Source organism: Phyllostomus hastatus, unplaced genomic scaffold, assembly GCF_019186645.2.
Source record: "Phyllostomus hastatus isolate PE091 unplaced genomic scaffold, TTU_PhHast_1.1 phas_contig_98, whole genome shotgun sequence".
In the NCBI taxonomy this organism is placed as follows: Eukaryota; Metazoa; Chordata; class Mammalia; order Chiroptera; family Phyllostomidae; genus Phyllostomus; species Phyllostomus hastatus.
Genome location: NW_025333999.1, coordinates 4269420 through 4275790, shown reverse-complemented (window position 1 = coordinate 4275790; position 6371 = coordinate 4269420). Strand labels below are relative to the sequence as shown.

General features: G+C 41.9%; 1 pseudogene; it reads right to left on the bottom strand.

Annotated features, from left to right (window-relative positions):
* Positions 1-1330: 1330 nt before the first annotated feature.
* LOC123828556 lies at positions 1331-3889 on the bottom strand (annotated as a pseudogene).
* Between the last annotated feature and the right edge of the window lie 2482 nt (positions 3890-6371).

The window sequence follows — 6371 nt, the reverse complement described above, 5'->3', positions numbered from 1 at the left end:
AAGACACCGATCAAAAAGAACCTTTGCACTCCAATGTTCATAGCAGCACAATTTCCAATAGCTAGATGCTGGAAGCAACCTAGATCCCATAAGTAAATGAATGGATCAAAAAACTATGGTACATTTACACAGTGGAATTCTATGCAGCAGAAAGAAAGAAGGAGCTCCTACCCTTTGTGACAGCATGGATGGAACTGGAGAGCATTATGCTAAGCAAAATAAGCCAGGTGGTGAAAGACAAATACCATACGATCTCACCTTTAACAAGAACCTAAACAACAAAAGAAACAAACAAGCAAAATATAACCAAAGACACTGAAATAGAGGATAGGCTGACAGTGACCAGAGGGGAGAGAAGAGGGAATTTCAGGGGAGAATGGAAAGGGTTTACAGGAACAAATATAAAGGACACATGGACCAAAACTAGGGTGGTGGTGGTAATGGGAGGGAGGTGGAGAGGGATGGGCGTGTGGGCTGGAATGGGAGTAAAAGGCAGAAAACTATACTTGAACAATGATTAAAATAGAAAAGTAAAATAAATAAAAATGCAAAAAAATTACTTATTAATTTAGAGTTAGGCAGATGGAAAGAGATAGAGTGAGAAGAAGAGGATGAGGAGGGAAGACAGAGAGAGAAATGCCAATATTGTTTTTTACTTTTTGATGTATTCATTTGTTGCTTCTTGTGTGTGCCCTGAATAGAGAACTACAAAACAAACTGAAAACAGTGAATTAAATGGCAGTAACTACACATCTATTAATAATTATTATTTTTATTTTTTATTTTTCAAGATATTTCTTTTCTAAAGAAGCCAGAATTGGCAATTAGACTGAAAGTCTTCCAAAATTCTCAACACATGTTTAATATGCAAATATACACTAGGCTTTTGCCAAGAAAAATGGCACAACAACAAATACCAGAGGAAGCTTTGGTGTCCCAAACCAGGGCATTCCAACACACTCTAGGAGCATGGGGCTGAGGACCACGGGCAGGCTGCATGTGTGAGGCACAGTACATTATATTACGTACACTGTGGTATAAAAGACCCACTCCCCCTGCCTGTGCCAGCCAGCTCACAAGTCCTCTGGCAGGAATAAAGGCTATTCACCCAACAACCCTGGAGGGAACTCCTTGAAGTGGGAGAACCTTGCATAATGATGTGGCTCCCCCTAGAAACTATTAATAAGACAAGGCATACACTTAGAGACAGGTGGCAAGACGGACTCAGGCAATGGACCACTCCTGTGCCCTTTGGAGCTCCTTTCTCTCTCTCTCTCTCTCTCTCTCTCTCTCTCTCTCTCTCTCTCTCTCTCTCTCTCTCCCTAGAGACTCACTCCATCTCAGTGAACCAGGTGAACATGGCCTTCTGGACAACATCTTTGTAGGAATCAGCACCAGAGAGCCCTTGGATCCTAGGCCGGCTCCTTTTAGTTGGACTTGAGCCTCAATGGAGGTGGTAATGCCTTGACACTTTTTTCCCCAAAATTGAGCCTTCCTGCCAGCCCATAGTCTGCAGCATCTTGTTGCCAATGCTACTGTGGTCAATGCCATCTTTGGTTGGCTGTTCGTACTTCACAGTGCCTGCATCCAGCTGCTTCTTGTGCTTGGGCTCTGGAGATTTTAGAATGCTGTACTTCTCTTGCCTCTCGGTGGCTCAATCCTGGTACTTCATCTCTCTCTCCCTCAGCTTCAAGGCTTCCTGCTCCTGCTCACTCAGTCGGTAGATGTCCATATTTTGCTTGTGTAGGTCTGAGAGCTGCTGATGCCTGGCCAGGGCATCTTTGTTTGGGGACTGGTGCCAACAGAGGAGGCAAGCCATCTTCTTCCAGTCAGCCAGCTTCTCTTCCTCACTCTCAAGTCTCTCCACCAGGTCTTCTTCATTGTCACTGTCACCACTGTAAGCAGCAGTCAGATCCCTTTTGAGGGGATTCTCCTCATCTCCATTTCACACCAGTTCAGGGATGAGCTGCTGCCTTTTAGCTAGGGCTCCCTTCTTCTCGAAGAGAGTGAAGCCAGCATCTGCCACAGCAGACTTCTTCCTTTCTTCTTCTCTTGAGGACTTACAGGTTGAAAGCTGTTTTTAAATTTTTCTTTCTGCTTGTTTAAACTCTTAGCCCAGCATTCCATGTCTTTGGCAACCTGCTGGGCTGTTTTGCTATTGGGCTTCTTCTTTTCCTTCCCCTCTTTGCTGGAAGTGGGTCCATCTGCTGGTGGAAGCTAGACTCTGCAGCTGGCACATAGGTCTCCTTCTCTCCATCCTGGTACAGGTATTGCTGAGTCAAGGAACTGTAGTAGTTGTGAGTTGGAGTCATAGTACAGCCCTGTTGTTGGATCATAGTAATATCCTGAAGATTCATCATACTGGTAAGTAGATGTGTGATAGCACTGCATATTTGGTACTAGAACTACACCAGTGGAGAGAACAGCAGGGGCATGTGCACTTGTACTAGTGCTAGGCTGTGCTTCCTCAGTCAGAGACCTAGGTGGATTGGAGGTCTGATTATACAACTGGGTGCTCTGGCATGCTACAGCTGCTGAGGTGGGGGTCACCACTGTGCCTGATGCAAATGATGTATCAGATTCCAACCCTCCAGCTTGTTGCTGATAAAACTGTTGTTGTAGTCCTGTGAGTAATGAGCATACAGAGCATAGCCATCTTAGCCTGGCTGCAGGTCATTGTAGTCAACACTGCCTCCTTCACTACTTTGAGACTGGGTGGATGATGACTGAACAGCAGCAACAGCTGTACTGACCAAAGACAAGGTGCTGACCTGGTTACCATCTGGGAGGACCAGGTCTTTTCTGGCACTTTCTGAAAAGTCAACCCTAATAAGTTTGCCATCAATTTTCAAGGGAGGATAGAGACTCTGTAATATCTTAAGAAGCTGAGAAGGACCCATTGCAGAAGACAGCTTTACAAAGGCAAAGCCTCTGTTCTGCTGGATCTGCTGGTATTTGATGAGGCAAATGTTATTGACAACTAAGGACACGTAGGGAGAGAGTGCTGTCATGATGGTATCCACCACTGTGTGCTGAGTGATGTCTCAGAGTATGATGGTATCACAGTAGTAATCCACAAACTGGACTGACTCTGTGGTTCCAGAGGGCACTTCCTATTCCGAGTCAAACTTGTCTGCTCCACATTGGAAGCCTTTTAGTATTTTCCTGAAATTGTTAAGACAGTACTTGTTACAAAGCTAATCTTCAAACTTAGGTCTGGGATTGCTATAATCCATTGCAATGTACTTTCCATGAATCACCAACTTTTTCTGATTGGCTTCCATCCAGCTGATAGCATCTTGCAAGTAATAAAACTCCACGAGGACAAAACCTTGGCTTACACCTGTCTTCCTTTTCATCAGCCTCACGTCCAGAGGCTGAGGGCCTCCAAAATACTCCATCATTTCCCAAATATCACTCTCCTTGATGGGGATGGGAAGGCCTTGCAGCATGATGGTCTTGCTCTTCCGCTCATCACTGATGTCATACCTATAGTCATGCTTGTCATAGTCACCATCTGAATGGTAGCCATTTGCAGATCAATCACTCTTCCTTCTTTCGCCTTCTGTCTCTGGACTGTCATAGTCTCGGTAGTCATATCTATCACCCCTCCGATCATCACTAGATCTTTCGTAGTTGGAGTCCCTCCACCTGCTTCGGGATTTATACTCAGCACGGTCGTCCCTGTCTATGATTGAACCATACCTTTCACTACACTCTGTTCTATTCACTTGTTTGTCTGAACCCGTTGCCTTACTGAAGATCTAGTACACTGCTCCAAAAGGTTCAATTTTTTTTTCTTTAGGAAACATCAAAGTTGCAGAAGAAGTGGTGTCATGCCTCAGAATCTCCAACAGGGTACTGTTGCTCCACAAGATGGTGCCTCCATCATCCGCCTATCTTACACACAGTAATTACTTTAAATGTAAATGGATTGAATGTTCTGATGAAAAGACAATGAATACAAATATATGATACATATATACTACAGAACATTACTTGGCACTAAAAAGTATGTAATCTTGGCATTTGTGACAACATGGATGAGTTTAATAGGTATTAAGCTAAGTGGAATAAATCATACAGAGAGAGATATATACCATCTGATTTCACCTGTATGTGGATTCTAAAACATGAATACATAAACAAACAAAACAGAAACAGCAGGTCCCAGAGTGCTCAGAGACCATCCATTTCTAACAGGTTCCTTGTGGTGTTTATGCTGCAGATTCTTGTCTGAGGACCACTTTCAGAGGTGATTTTGCATTAAGATAGGAAGTAATTCATTACTAATATTAGGGTCAACCTTTCTACTTTAAATATTTGTGTCTGAATTTCTACATTATTTTACATATACTTTTTTATTGTTGTTCATTTACAGTTGTCTATATTTTTCCCCATTACTCTCCTGTACCCTACCCTCTTCCTATGGCTGCCATATTCAATCCTCCCCCCTGTTGTCTTCTATATGGGTCATTTATATATGTTCCTTGACTTGACCTTTACCCTTCTTTCCTCCAATATCCCCCTCCCTCCACCCTCTGGTCACTGTCAATCTGTTCTTTATTTCCATGTCTCTGGTTCTATTTTGCTTGCTTGTTTGTTTTGTTGATTAGGTTCCACTTTATAGGTGAGATCATATGGTATTTGTCTTTCACCACCTAGCCTTATGTCACTTAGCATAATGCTCTCCAGTTCCATCCATGCTGTCATGAAGAGTAGGAGTTCTTTCTTTCTTTCTGCTGCATAGTATTCCATTGTGTGAGTGTACCACAGATTTTTGATCCCCTCATTTACTGATGAGCACTTAGGTTGCTCCCAGCACTTGGCTATTGTAAATTGTGCTACTATGAACATTGGGGTGCATAGGATATTTTAGATTGGTGTTTCCGGATTCTTAATGTATGATCCCAGCAGTGGAATTGCCAGGTCAAAAGGCAGCTCCATTTTTAGTTTTCTGGGGAAATTGCATACTGTTTTCCACAGTGGTGGCACAAGTCTGCATTCCCACCAACAGTGTTCTAGGACTCCCTTTTCTCCGCAACCTCATCAGCACTTACTGTTTGTTGATTTGTTTATGACAGCTAATCTAATTGGTATGGGTTTTGTTTCTCATTGTGGTTTTAATTTGCATCTCTCTGGACATTCTTCTTTAACTCCTTGGTTGTTGGACTTCCATAGAGTTAAATTTTCTGTCAGTTCTGGTTATTTTTTTGTTTTTAAATATGTCATCCTTTTGGTTGTGCAAGGAGGTACAATGTATCTACCTATGTCTTCATCTTGGCCGGAAGTCCTGTTTTCTTATTTGTTCAGCTACCCCATGTCTTTTGATTGGAGCATTTAAACCATTCATATTTAAGGTTATTATTGATAGGTACTTATCCATTGCCATTGTCCCCCTTTGTACCTGTTTCTTTCTCTCTCACTCTTTTGTTTCCTCTTCTTAAAGCAGTCCCCTTAGCATATCTTGCATTGCTGGTTTGGTGAAGGTGTATTCTTTTAGCCTTGTTTTGTCTGGGAAATTCCTTATTTCACCTTCCTTTTTAAATGAGAGATTTGCTGGTAAAGTAGTCTTGGTTGTAGGCCTTTGCCTTTCATTATTTGGAATATTTCTTGCCAGTGTCTTCTGGCTTGTAGTCCTTTTGTTGAGAAGTCAGCTGCTAGCTTTATCGGAGCTTCCTTGTATTTTACTTTCTGATTCTCCTTTGTTGCTTTTAAGATTCTCTCTTTATCTTTGAAATGTGCCATTGTAATTATGATGTGTCTTGGAGTGGGCCTCTTTGGGTTCCTCTTGATTGGGACCCTCTGTGCTGCTTGGACTTGTGTGACTTTTTCTATCATCAAATTAAGGAAGTTTCTGTCATTACAGTTTTAAACAGGTTTTCTCCCCTTTGCTCCTCTTCTTCTCCTTCTGTTATCCTTAATATACAGATATTATTATGTTTCAAATTGTCATGCAGTTCCCTTAACCCCTCTTCCTTCTTTTGAATCCTCTTTTCCTTGTCTTGTTCTTTCTAGAAATTTTTTTCTACCTTGTCTTCCAGCTCACTGATTCTGTCCTCTGCTTCTTCTAGTCTAATTTTGATTCATTGTACTTCTTTTTTTAATTTAGAAATTGTATTCTTCATTTCCTCCTGGCTTTTGTTGATAGTTTCTATGTCCTCTTTCAGGATGATATAATTCTCAGTAAGTTCCTTGTAGCTTCCTGTAGCTTCCTGTAGTTTTTGCTAGTTCTCACTGAACTCATTGAGCTTCCTTATAACCATTGTTTTGAACTCAATTTCTGGTAGTTCACTTGTCTCTATTTCATTTAGTACTCTTTCTGAGGATTCCTCCTTTCCTTTAGATTGGGAGTTGTTTTTTTTGTCTCC